The sequence below is a fragment of the Solea solea genome, chromosome 1, assembly GCF_958295425.1.
Source record: "Solea solea chromosome 1, fSolSol10.1, whole genome shotgun sequence".
NCBI lineage: Eukaryota > Metazoa > Chordata > Actinopteri > Pleuronectiformes > Soleidae > Solea > Solea solea.
Window position 1 is genome coordinate 18,227,545 of NC_081134.1, and position 14,200 is coordinate 18,241,744.

Sequence of the window (14,200 nt, forward strand, 5' to 3'; positions counted from 1 at the left end):
TATTCCCCAGTCCCCCAGACAAGACACGGCAATAATTCACGCCCCTGTGATTGGTAATCTGACTTGCTGACCATCGAGAAAGACAAAAAAATATTGTGCAGTCTGATCCCGGGCATAAGGGGAATGTACAGTATTATGTGCAGTGACCTTGATGTGGTGCACAAACCAAAAACAGGAGTAAACGCCGACTGAGAGCAACAGAAAGGATTAGAAATGCAATGCTGCTGCGTGTACTTACCTACTTTGTATTCACTGGCGTTTGACTGTGGAGACACAGAACCTGCTGTCTACTGTTGTCACACCTCAGAGGTGAAGAGGCACAGGCTTTGCTCCCCGGTCAGATCCTGTTCATGATGAATAGAAAAAAAAAAGGATGTCAGTGTCTTATCTGAGGTGCACAACCTCTTCTTCCCCACATTCAACAGCTTTTCCAATTTGAAGGATGCTGCTGACCTTTTTTTTTTGACAAAAAGCAGCATTTATTTCTGGAATTCACTTTTCTTCGTGATTCTTCATTGAACTATCCTTGAAACGGTTTTGTTTTTGTTTTTTTTGTTTTGTTTTTTTTGTTAAATGAGCAGCAACACAATGAATGACTGTGCAGTAGGGTTTAAGGCCTCGTCTCAGTAGAAAGGTCATTGTCATTTCTAGTCAGGAGTGCACATTTAATTGCAAAATAATACAAATACAAAGACTCTGAAACCAACTGATTTAAATAAAATTATGATGAAATTCTGATGTGCAACAGAAATGAAATTCTCTGGCCCAAAAATCTTGTTTTTCAAATGACAGAATATGTGCTTTCCCCATAAAAACATTGATCATACTGTGGGCTTCAAGCTTTTTTGTACAGAATTTAATTTACCACTTATTCCGCTTTTTTAACTGGCACAATAAGTTTCCTCAACTTTTTTTGGAGAGATGTTCCCTTTAAACTAATACAAACTAATGAATAAAAATATGGATCCAGGAAAAATGTAATATCCGATGTTGGCTTCCTCCATTTTGGGCTCAGTGGCTCTCCATTACCTCAGCTTTAACCATTAGTCAACAATGCAAATTGAAACCTGATTCAGTGGCAGTTTAAAGGCCTGCAGCTTTTGGGCAATAAAAACTGTACTTTTACAGTAACTTTTAAGCTGACTGTAAAAAAAAACACTTGGGCAGAAAATTCTCAAAAGAAGTTGATTGGCTGGGTAAACCCCCGTGGTGACCCATGAGATATTTAAAATGCCTCCTCATGAATATTCATGGAAGAGTCCACTGCCGTAGCCACCAGCCCAACTCTCTCTCACACACACACACACACACACACGCCTCCTGCTGCCTTGTGTGTCCATAGCTGTGTTTAAATCTACATAATTTGGGTTGAAGTGCCTTTCAGACGGCCTTCCCTGTTCTAACACTTTCCGGAAACAAGGGAGCGATGCACTTATTAATCAGGCAAGTGTGTGTGTGTGTGTGTGTGTGTGTGTGTGTGTAATGGGGACAGACAAACCGAGATAGATTGCTGCCGAGGAAATTCAGATGAAAAAAGTCAGGCAATGGAATAAAAGAGAAGTGTTGAGGAAGAGAAGTCCTAGAGATGGCTGTGACAGTCCGTATGTCACATGGCAAAAACCTGACTTTAAAATGCACATAGTCCGACTAAAATTGTACAAAAATATATTCTTCACAGTTGGACCAAGACACCCAGATGAAGCGCTTGGGAGTCGAGCTACTACTGCATACTGTATACAGTCAACTGCATCCAAACTGGCCTAGATGCTCTGCACATGTTCCACATTTCCTGCCCTTATGCTTTGACATGGAAATAATAGAAGAAGTTGGTAAACAGAAGAAAACATCACAAAATCCAGCACTAGTACGTTGTTGGACTCTATATATCAGGGGTGCTCATACTTTTTCAGCATGCGAGCTACTTATGAAATGACCAAGTCAAAATGATCTACCACTACAAAAATTAAAAAATGTTTTAATGTTATGCGATCTACCCACACTACCTTTGCGATTGACTGCTCTACAAAACATACTGAGCACCCCTGCTATATATGATCTATCAGCTTAAAGAATTGCACATTTTGAAGTTAAAGGACGGTAGAAAAACATGGAATAGCATTCTGAGGGGCCATATATCTAGCATAGAAAAATCGGACCCACTTTATTAAGTTAGGGCTGGGCGATATATAATAATAAAATCCCCGATTTTTTATACCAGATCCGATTTTTGATTTAAATTTTTTTTTTTTATAACTACTCAATACAAAATAATAGTTATATTTATTATTATAATAATGCAAATAATGACATCCTTCACACACACACACACACACACACACACACACACACATACACACACACGAGTGTCTTGTGACTTGTAAAGCAGCTGTTTTCAGTTAATTAAAAATATTTGTTCAGTACATCCTCCATGACTGGAGCACAGACTCTGGACTGAAATACAGCGGCGGTGTGATGCTTAAATATTGAGATTTTAGACATTTCCCTGGTAATTGTCGGAGATTCACCCACGTTTTTAGGATTGATAAGTCTTTTTGAACTTATTTTACAGTTCGGCAGTGTTCAGCTTGCTCCTTGTGTCGGAGGTCTCCTGAGCACACACTCAGTCTGATACAGTCACATACAGCGGCAGTTTATGCAGCTTGCCGGTGGCGATCAGCGGTGCTGTCCCTAAGTCTTTTTAACTGATTTACAGTTCGGCACTGTTTGGCCTGACCCTTGTGTCGGATGTCTTATCCTGTGACGGCACTCTCGCTTTTTTCCGCGCACGCTGCCATGTTGATATTGTCAGAGAACTAGTGGAGGGAGGGGGAGGGGAATGGATCGGAGGGAACAGGAGCTGAGCGAGTGAGCGCAGTAAAAAGGACAAATCAGAAAAATTGATTTTCATTTTTTTTAACATCCTCCAAACAAATAAATCCGATTTCGATTTAAAATCGATTAATCGCCCAGCCGTACATTCAGTATATCAACATTGAGTTGGATTGGACTGCATTTTTCTGTCCAAAGCGGACATAAATTGAGAGAACATTGACCAAAACGTGTCCTAGATTATTTTGTCCAAGCCTTATAAATACCCAAATATACCTTTTGGGTAAGCTTATGTAGATGGTTGTTAGCCCTAAAGTTACTGTTGCATCCAGTCTCACACTTAAAATTACTCTATTTACACTATTTTTACTCTATGATTGACAATTATTTCTGGATTTCTGTCAGAACCTTTACGGCTCAAGCTGGTAGTCCATGCTCTAGTAGTAGCTCGACTACAGTTGTGTTTCCACCGTGTGGAACGGTTTGGTTTGGTACAATACGGTACATGTTTTTTGCGTTTTCATTAGGAATTACTACCAAAAGAACTGGCCCCAGCTGTTCTATTCCTGGCACTCTTCCCTTGGGGCACCAAAGAAAAATGGTACGGTACGGTCAGGGTGACTGGCTCGTATCTCTAGACGCTAAGCATCTCGCTGTTGCAAAGCTCACACCCCACCTCCCAAGTAAAGGTACTGTTCTCAGTAGAAATGCAAGCCTAACCCAGGGCCTGACCTTTCCTAAACTGTACTGTACCAAACCAAACTGTACCATGTGCATTGAAATGTACTAAGTGAAGCAGACAAAGGTAAAGAGGAGTTTTGTGATTGAAAAACAGGCTTTTCAATCAACGATGTCTCACACGTTCCTGCAAATTAAAGTCACCTTCAAATGTGTCAGATGAGCTTCATCTCACCAGAGGGGTAGGACATAAAGACAACGAGAGAGGCATAAATCCTCCCATCACGTCCTCTTTGTCAATCAGCCGTACAGGACTTTAACATCAGTCTCCCATTTGCGAACCATTAGCAGTGCCATTAACATTGCCACACACTCAACACAGGTACAATTTTAATGTTGCATCTGGCTGTAAATGAGACTCCACTAATGCATGTTGGGATCGGCTTTCGCGTTTCATGCCAAAATGAAATATCTTTGGCATGCGACGCCGTCTCATAATGTTACTTCCTTCACATTTGACAATTACCCATCTGTTCCCATCTCTTCTTAACTTGTTTGTCAAGTTTGTGTGAGCAGCATGAACCTTTGTTTACTTTGAATGTTAATTTGTGTGATTTGATGCACGTTGCAGCTCAAACACTGGTTAATTTTTTTTTTTTTTTTCCTGAAAGGAAACATGTCTTTCTGTACAGAGGTTTTCCCGCAGCTCAACAGGAAACCTCCAAAAAGCAGATTAAAATACACCCTCATCAGACTCCAATCACCCTGAAAGTGCATTCAAACAAAATGGCAAATCATGCCCCCAACTATGTTGATAACCAATTAATCAGTCTGAGTGGGGCTTTTTAAGAATTAAAACAAGCGCTCCGTCTTTCAATCTTCTTAAATGTGAATATGTTCTGGTTTCTTTGCTCCAAATAACAAAGAAATCATTAAAACTGAATAATTTTCATTTGTGGACAAAAGAAGACATTTGAAAACGTAATTTCAAAGTGTGGGAAACACCGATCAAAAATGTCCAACATTTTCTGAGATTTAATTGACCAAACAAACTAATGTATCATGACAATAATTGTTAGTCGCAGCCGTACAGCGATACATCGTGGACTTATTGTTACAGTTTTATTTAAAACCAGCATTCTCATATAAAACTGCCTCCATGCTGCCACACCTAAAAACGCATATATTCTCTCGTCTTTAGCTGTTTACCGAGTTTCAACTCTCCATTTTTCGGGACATATCCGGAGCAGGACTCATGCAATTTGTTAAATGTAAAAGGAGTAGGATGAAAAATAGCCTTTGACAAAGCGATAACATCTCCAGAGTCAGCTGTCCACCACAACTGGAATGGAGTGCTCTGGGAGTCATTTCACCTCCGAGTTGACTGTGCTCCAGTTGAGAAGTAGAGGAAAAAAAACATCTCAGACTAGCCGTATTTAGCAATACGAGTCAATAACAAGGCTTGTCAGGATATTTTGCACACGCTAACAGCCTGGCAACATGTCCAAGAACAAAAATAGAACAGTTCTGAAGTGCAATTAACAGTAAACATAGAGAGTTCAGCCATCTTGAATTCCTATGTCGAGGTTTGTGAGGTTTCTCTGAGCTGGAAATCTGTTCCGTCTATGAATTCTGACTTCCGACAACAACAGGAATGCCTCATTAATCCCTGTCTATTTTCAACAGTAAGATTGCCATTTTATATCTGCCTCTGCAAGTGATACAAGTGGGACTACATCCATCCATCAATACATCCATCCATTTATTTATTTATCCTCCCCCTCCAGTAGCAGCTCTCCTCCCTCTCCCCAGGTTTCCTCCACCAGGCCTCCTGGCTGCTGCCTGCCTGCCTGCCAGCCGCCTCTCTCCCATTGTGGGCTAACAATGGCCGGCAAAGCCCCAGCCTCGAGGCCTACAGCCTGGCTCTTAGAGGGCCTGTCACGGTGGGCGGTGCCTGGGGAGAAGGCGGTGTGCATGTTCTGTGAAAGACTTGACTCTATGGGGGGAAGCCAGTAGGGGAGCATGAAAAAAAAGGAGGTCACGCCCAGATTAAAATTCTATGTATGCCCCACGTATGACTGTCTGCCTACGTCAGCAAGCTGGCCTTGGTGCTCTGTGTGTGTGTGTGTGTGTGTGTGTGTGTGTGTGTGTGTGTGGGATGCAGGGAGTGGGGATTCTCTTGGCATTCACATGACAAGAGAGAGAAAGAAAAAAAGAAGAGCAAAAATTAGAGTGAAAGGAATAAAGACACAATCCAGCTGTGTTTGTGTGTGTAGGGGAAAGACAAAGGTATTAATCAGGCTGTCTGGCCCTCATCATGGCTTTGCTTCAGTTGTTTTGAGCACAACACACCTCCAGGGTGGTGTGTGTGTGCGTGTGTGTGCGCAGGGGTGTCTTCTTAATAGGGTAACAGCAGCGTCATAATGAATGCAAGACAAAGCTGATTTGGTGATGCATGCTTCCTTTGTGTTGTTGCTACATTTGTGTGTGTGTGTGTGTTTGTGCGGGGGGGGGGGGCACACACACACACACACACATACACAATCCAGTCCCCCTCTGTTTTCAAACCCCATCCCCATATGGTGGCTTGGCTTGATGAGAGCTTGATGAAGTCAACCAGAAATCCCCCCCCCCATTCCTCCATGTGTGTGTATGTGAGCACAAATCTATGATTGTGTCGAAGCTAATGGCTAAATGAGAGTTTCACCCTTGCAGTGCTATTGTGTTTGTGTGTGTGTGTGTGAGAGAGAGAGAGAAAGAGCAGGGAGAGAGAGAGGGAGCATGTGTGGATCGTCAGCTTGTATATTGGCTTGCAAGCTGCTTTCATTATATTTCATTATTCATGTTTCATGCATGATTGTGCAAGTGATCAACTGTGTTTGGGTGGGGGCGGGCTAATCAGGAGGTCTCTAAACTCAAACGATGCACCAATGTCGAGACCTTTGCGAGATGAAATAAATATGTTGTGAAAGTGAAACCTCACACGAAGACCTTACATGCGTACAAGTCTGTGTTTTCACAGTTGAACTGAGTCAACGTCCTGCTTCTTTTGTTGAACATGAATAGTCTTTGCTGTTACTATGGTGAACAGGCAACCAGATAAACCAGTAAAGCACTGGCCTTTATTTTTATTTCCCTGCGTATATTCAGGTTTCAAACGACGCGTCTGTTTGTCAGAAGCCAAAAACACACATATTGCTGACACATTACACTCGGCCACCTATTAATATCAAAGAGATGCTGAATTATTCACACTGTGAGTGTTTTTTTTTTTTTTTTGCTAATTTTGTGCGTCTTTCTCTCGGAGCCTCTGTGAGAGTATCGTATGCTTGACAAGCCGAGGTCAGTGTCCTCGCTCCGAGACGCCCTTGAAGTTACTTTTGTTCAGATTTTTTTGCATTGATTTGGCGGCTGTCATCACATGTACGGCAAACAAAAACCACTGATTAATGGGGACTGGATTTTGTATATCAAACGTTTAACGCTTTTGTGCTCAATTGTGTTTGTGCAGCAAGTCTGTGCGAGTGCACAAGCGGCGCCACAGTGAGCCATTTTCTTCCTTTTCTGATTTTTTTTGGTCGCTGCCTCTTCAAGCCGTATGTTGTGTCCGCCAACTCAGAATGGAGCCATTTTGTCTCCTCCAGTTCCTGAAATGAAATATAAGCCTCTTAAATGCATACTTATCTTGCCCTGCAGACTGCGCTTGAAACACACACACACACACACACACACACACCGAAGAGGCATTGTGATGCCAGCTCTTGTTGTTCCCTAAGACGGCGGCTGCATGCATATGGCAGATGGTTACTTCTTTTGCTTAGCGTGCCGCCATATTAAACAAAAACCATGGCTAAGGCCACGGCTGGTTTAGGGAAAGGGCAAAGTGCGAGCGAGACAGAGGAGGAGGGGACAAAAGAGCAGCAGAGGGAGACGTGGGGAGACAACGGGCTTGGCATACATAAACACAAGCAGGAAATCCATGTGTGTACATGTGCATATACCAGGTTAAGAATGCAGAGCAAAACAAGCACACAAACCCTGCACATGATGAATCGTCCACTGTAGATAAGGTTCTGTTGCAGGTACCATGTGTTGTTTTGTGTGTATCACGAGTGAGTGGATAAAACAAAACCAGTTCTTTTAGTGAGTTTTAAATAACTTCATTGGAAATATGGTGTTGTACAAGATGTACAACGAGTAAACATGGCGATGTTATAAATAGTTTAAGTTCAACAAGCGTCATTAAAGAAGAACTGATGGTTGAAAGTGAAAATATGGGATGCCTGTTCTGACAGAGGTTGTGCTAGTGCAGCACAACTTGTAGATTCTATTTCCTGTTTCTGCTGTTAAAGAGCAGATGATTGGCGTCTGGGAAGCATGAGACTTACTCCATGGTTTGCACCAACAGATTTTCTGTCTCAAATTGATGCAAGAGGTCTCTCTACAACAAACGTTCTACATGGTGACCCCCCTTTTTTCCAAAGACTGCAAACTCCCACGATCCAAATCCCAATATAAATAGTGACGATTCGTCTACCAGCGATTTGATTTCGCTCTACAGATCCGTTTGGTGAGGAATGCCACTTTGGCCAACTTCAGAATCTCGTAAAAGAAAGAGGGAACCAATCGCAAACCCATGGTGCATATGGTGGACAACAAAGAGCAGCTGTTTTTGTTTCTTAGACTGGATGAGACTTGGTCTGGCCTTAGCCAGGCTAGGTAGGAGACATTTACCATATTGGCATCGCTCCTGGAAAACTACAACAAGCAAGACTGTAGGTCTATCCAATCGTATGTCCAATCTACACCCTTTCCAGACTCTTTGGCGATCTCATATGAGATGGAAATGAAGTCCAGCGTTTGTTTGGGGGACCCAAAGACAATGTCCCAGTGTTTGACCGAGTGTTGGGTAATCGCGGCTCTACAATACTGTTTAGTCAATATCACCTGCCTGTTGTCGCTGCGTTTCAATGCTACCACGTCAACACTCGTGCTTGTATGTTGCGTAGCAGGTTCTCATCAACTCTGCTTTGTAATTTCTTCCTGTTTGTGTACAATTACCCGTTTGCTTCAAGGGTCATGCAAGTACCAGTGAAATTTAAAACTGGAAGAGGGAGTTTTGTCGCAGACAGTGAATGTAGGTTGTATCACCTGAGGGGGAGTGATATGAGCCGGTTCCAGAGTGTTTGCAGCGTGAAAAATTGCTTTTGCTCATCTCTTTGTGAGCGTGGCAGGACAAGGCCACAGCACAATGATGCCTTGACACTCAAAACACAGAGCAAACAACAGGCCGGAACTCAAAGGTACCACAGTCTTCTTCGCTCTAACTTAGCCTTGGATGAACATGGTTTGCAGAAAGGAGCTTTATTATTTATTTTTTTATTTGTTTGTATAACACACATGTACCGAGGCCCCAGCCCAGCTCCAGCTTTGTATTACATATCATTTATTTCTTGTGTTTGCGCTCAAGCATTTTTGCTCTTATCACACTCAGGGTTTTTGTGGCTTTTCTCCTCTCCCAAGTAACCTTCGTTCTAGTGCCGCACATGCTCACAAAGGCATGAATGGACCAAGTGGCTCTTCAATAACAGCACAATGTTTGCACGTCTTGAATTGGACGACTCTGGCTTTCACTTAAGATTGCTTGCTTTCAGATCAGACCAATGATTGAATTTCAGACGTTGTCGGGGGGGGGGTTGAGCAATGCTGTCCCTCCTTCCATCCATTCATCCGCAGCTTTTATCTGACGCAAGATACCTGTGTCTGTCTGTGTGTGGTTGTGTGTGAAAAACAGGACTTAGAAGCTTTATCATGTGTGTGCCTCATCGTTTTGATGATAATGATTGGCTTTTGTCTGTGTCTTTATCTCTTTTGAGTGTTTTGCTGAACTTCTTTTCAGAGCAATCAGCCTCTACCGTCCTTCCCTTTGGACTCCTTCTCTCCATTTCCTCAATTCCTGCCCTTTTCTCAATCACGGTGGGAATTCAGGGCAGACACGTCAGCCTTTTTTTGCTGATATCCCTCCGTACCAGCTCTGACAGATCTGCAGTTTTTCCTTTTGTTTCTACAGTGGCTTTTTTTTTTTAATCACCCTCTCACTTTCCTGTCACTTTGTCACTTGCCCCCCCCCCCCCATCACAACAGAATGGAGCAAATCAGGGAATCAATTCAGTGTAATCATGACAAATGAGTCTCTGCGGTTAGCAAGGATTCCTTTTTTGGCGTGTGTGTGTGTGTGGGACATGGATGATGGGATATCACAAATGAATCAATCAACTGTTATCGCATCAGTAAACACTGCAGGAGGGAGGGAGGGATGGATGGATGAATGTAAGGACGGATTGGCAGAGGGGAGGAGAAGATTGGCTGTACTCTGTGTGTGTGTGTGTGTGTGTGTGTGTGTGTGTGTGTGTGTGTACGCATATGCCTGTCTGCAGAGATAGATGGCTGATTGAATAGAGAGCCATGTGAGTGCCTTGTGTGTGTGTGTGTGTGTGTGTGTGTGTGTGTGTGTGTGTGTGTGAATGAGAGCTGAGCAGGGGGTTGCTGTGTTAACCTTGGAGCTGTCAGAACAGATGGGCGATGGGGAGGGGCCACGGGCTGCGAGGGATGCGTCGGCTGCTGGTTTGGAAAGTGACAGTCAGAGATCTGTGTCGTGGATGCATTTTCTACCCGCGGCTGTTGTGGAGTTTCTTGATGTAGACAGAAATGTCCGATATGTGGGAGGGGCCAGTCGGTACATTTACACAATGTCGTAACACCCAATTATTCTGTTAGTCAAATTGAAACCCAAACTTTTTAAATGCATGTTAGACCAGTTGTCGCAAATTCAAATGACCTGGGGAGCCACTGGGCATCGAGTCTGGTCAGGTCAGAGTCAACAATGTTCCATCATGATATCGCAACATTTGTTTTTCACATAATTTCAAAAATAAAAGTCCCTGTGATGAAAATTAGAGATGAAAGGGAGGCATTCTAAAGTGATTGTTTCTTACATTTAAGGAATCTGTAGAAATAACTCATCGTGACACTAACTCTGTGTTTGACTGAAATTGTACCAAATCACAATTCCTTTAAGGCAGACAAACACAAGGGAGTTCAATTACAGTTGTATGTTTACATTCTACTGGACCCAAACTGGTCTAGACACTCTGCACATGAATGCTCCTCAGTTCACAGCAACCCCCACCCCCCGCCCCCCCAAGCTTTGACCTAGAAATAATAGAAGAAGCTGGTACAACAAAAGAAGAAGACAACAGCGAAAAGACATGGACAAAATCCAGATTGTATTTGGGATTTTTTTTGGGGGGGGGGGGAATTAAATATTTTGAAGTTAATGGATGGCGAAAGACACAAGATGCTGCTTGACATACAAAAGGCCTGTACAAAGTTGTACTGAAATGGCTTTAAATTCACACTGAAACAGGGAGCCTCAAAATGGTATTTTTGGGAGGAAAAGGTCCTACAGTAGTGTTACGGCGCCACATACAGGCCTAGCAATGATACAAAAAAATAAAAAGATTGTACTCTATGGATAAGGCCTAACTAGCCACCAGCTAAAGTTGTTTTTGCCTATGATGTAATCGGACAACTAGAAAATGCCTAATACTGGCAAACTTAACAGGGTTATATTGCCACCTAGTGTAGTGGATGTTGGCACTTCATTCTTAAAATGGATTCCCCACTTGTTTTTTGTAAACTGGGTCAAGGACGGTGATACAATTAAATGACGTTGATGAATGGGTGGAAACGTTGTGAGTGTGTGTGTTCAAATAATGAATGTGTGTTTGTGTTTGATGACAATAGACAGTTATGCCAAGGTTGTAGTTACTGCAACAAGACAAAGTAGAGAAACTCACTGTCATTTTAAATACTCTGTTTCAGTTTTGCTACATGTCCACCATGTTTTTTTGACACCAGAAATCTCATCCATATTTGGATGAGAGGGTGCAGCTGGTGAAGAAGTGAAGGTTGGGTCTCACTGAGAGTGCTTTATTTATGGTCTATTTGAATCTAAATTGGACGACAATTTACAAAATAGACATCCTGTTGTATTGAAAAAAAAAAAGAGATCTGAGACCAGTAATTGGGGCCATTAACGTGCCAGGAAAGCATCTACTGTTGCTATAAATCAACCTCATTTTCCTCATAGAGTTAGGCTACATCCAAACTATTATAAATATAAATGTGTCACATCCACTCTGGATACACCTGCCTTCCATGCCACCCTGGCATTGTTGAGCTCACATTGACAGACATTGATTATGGCTTGGCTGAGTTTAGTTTTAACTTTCAAAAATGTACTGTAGCTCTCTTCTCCCACGCAGACTAATTTTATGATTTAAACCAGTGATTCCAAAAAGACAGGGTCAGGAGCCGCAGATGGGTCAAGAGGGATTTCTTTGCAGAACCTTGTATATGTTTTTGGAAGGAAAAAGTGATTGGAAGTAACAATGTTTGGCTGTGTCAACCCCCAAACCTTAGATTTGTTGTACAGGTGATAAGAAAATCATATGTGTATGGAACATTTAGTGCAAGTTTCTGTCAAAACATCAAACATTAATTGTTTATTAACTGTTCTGGAGACTCATGGTGGACCAAAGCAACTTAATGTTTGATTTCACACTAAACTTATGTTACTGTAACAACCATGGAATGCATTGATCCAGTGTGGGTGGCAAAATGAAGGAGTGGTTTTTGGCTGTGTGTGTTTGTGTGTTTTTGTAATATTAGCACAGTGTTGTGGGGAAAAGGAGAAGGATGAAGCAAAGATGCCATCGTTCCTGAACTTTAAAATGGACTCTGAGGAGTGGGCGGAGTTTGTGTGTCTGTGTCTGCAAGGCTTGTGGCGAGGCAGGGGTTTGAATAAGACTATAGTCTTATCTGTGTGTGTGGGGGTGGGTGTTCATGCACACTTTGGCTGAGCTCCCAGCTCCATCTCCCCAGCTGATTAAGGGGTTAATGGCCTGTAAGCGTGGGGAGCTCTCCGCTTCCTGATTGGCCGACGTGCATGTGTGTGGGTGGGGTTTTCATCAAGTGGCAGATGGTGTATAACATTGTCGGTGGGAGGCAGGGTAGAATGTCTATTTGTTTCTGCACACAATAACGCGTGTACGTATAGATGACCGCAGATCACCATCTTTTTATATTGAGATGACAGCCAGAGAATTATGTGTTGTGATGTCAGGTCCCAAGTGCATTATTATATATTTGATTGAAATGCAAATATTTCCAAATAAAACAAATCCACATGCAAATCCGCCTCATCTGGGAGGAGACGGACGGAGGAACCGCTGTGGTTCATTGTCTTTTCTCTGTCAATGTAAGGATTGTACGTGGGGCCTGAATTCACACACAGTTTTTATTTATCAGTAAATGATGCACACATGTTGGGGCTGCAGCTGATTATTTTCATACTCAGATTATTATTTGCATGTTTGATTAGTTTGGTCCATAAAATGTCGATCTGTGCTTTCCAACACTCAAAGCGATGTTGTCCTCAAACCTTTTTCTATAACTGATTAATCGATTATCAAAATAGTTGACTAATCTGGTAATCGAGTAATTGTTGCAGTCCTACACACATGCACGCTCTCCTCGGCTTTAAATATATCAGTGTTTGTCAGTTTTGTGGACATGTATGTACATCTGCATGAGCACACACTCAGCAAGAATATACATGACGTGTATTTGCAGGAGAAACACAAAGATACGAATAGAGAGAGAGACTGATGATATCTACAGTAAATATCATGGACTTTTGTTTTGTCTTTGTTTGCTCTGGTATTAAGAACAAAAGCAGACAGGCTTTGAAAAGGTTATTTTGTTCCGTGTTTGTGTCTGAATCTTTTTTTATCAAGTGCCATTTCATGCCCATCTACCGAAGACACAATGTTTTCCTTCGCACACGCAGCTATTCTTCCTTTTGACTCTGCATTGACGTCTATTCATTTGGACAGTCTAAATAAAGCCTTATCCGTAACCTTAACCAGTTCCTCAGAAATGAGGTTCTGCCTTATGAGGACCAGGTTTTGGTCTCCATGAGGACTGCTGGTCCTGACAAGGTCGGCGTTTATGCTGTGCTCCATGTACATCGAAAGTCGGAACTGGGAGTGACTTCACCCCATGAGTTCACAGTGTTCCAGTGGAGAAGTCGGACGAAACCATGAATGCAAGCGTGTCTTGGGCTAGCCATTGTTAGCGAAAACCAGTCAATAACAACGCTTTACGTGTTGTTTTGCGTACACAAACGGCGTAGCAACATCTAAAACAAATGCGACCGAAGTTGTATTAACCTCTGTATTAGCCTTTGGGTTGGTGACGGTCCGAAATTGGATGTTCCGAAATTTTGGTAGTAGAAAAGGGAAAGTGGTAGCCATTAGTGATGTCACCCATAAGAATGTGAACTCTTCTTCACTTAACGTTAGCTTTTATCTTCTTTCCCTCTGGCTTGGGTCATTTATGGGCAGGCTTTGGTCTGGCATATGTACTACAGCGTTAAGACTAATTTCGGGGACGTTTCTTGCATGAAAAAGAAAAAAAATCATATAGGGAAAGCAATGTTTGTGTGGATAAGGCCTAAGTCAACCACAGTAGACTAAATTTATGTTTTTATTAGGACCACCTTGGAAGGCCAACTCTGATAAAAATTGCCAACTTGAAGGTGACATAGACCGGAAGCTCCAATTAACGC

At 42.4% G+C, this 14,200-nt stretch overlaps 1 protein-coding gene across 1 annotated transcript in view; it reads left to right on the top strand.

Moving 5' to 3' along the window:
• zswim5 (zinc finger, SWIM-type containing 5) overlaps positions 1 to 14,200 on the top strand; it is a 61,920-nt gene that overhangs the window by 28,341 nt on the left and 19,379 nt on the right. The gene's annotated exons all lie outside the window — the stretch shown is intronic.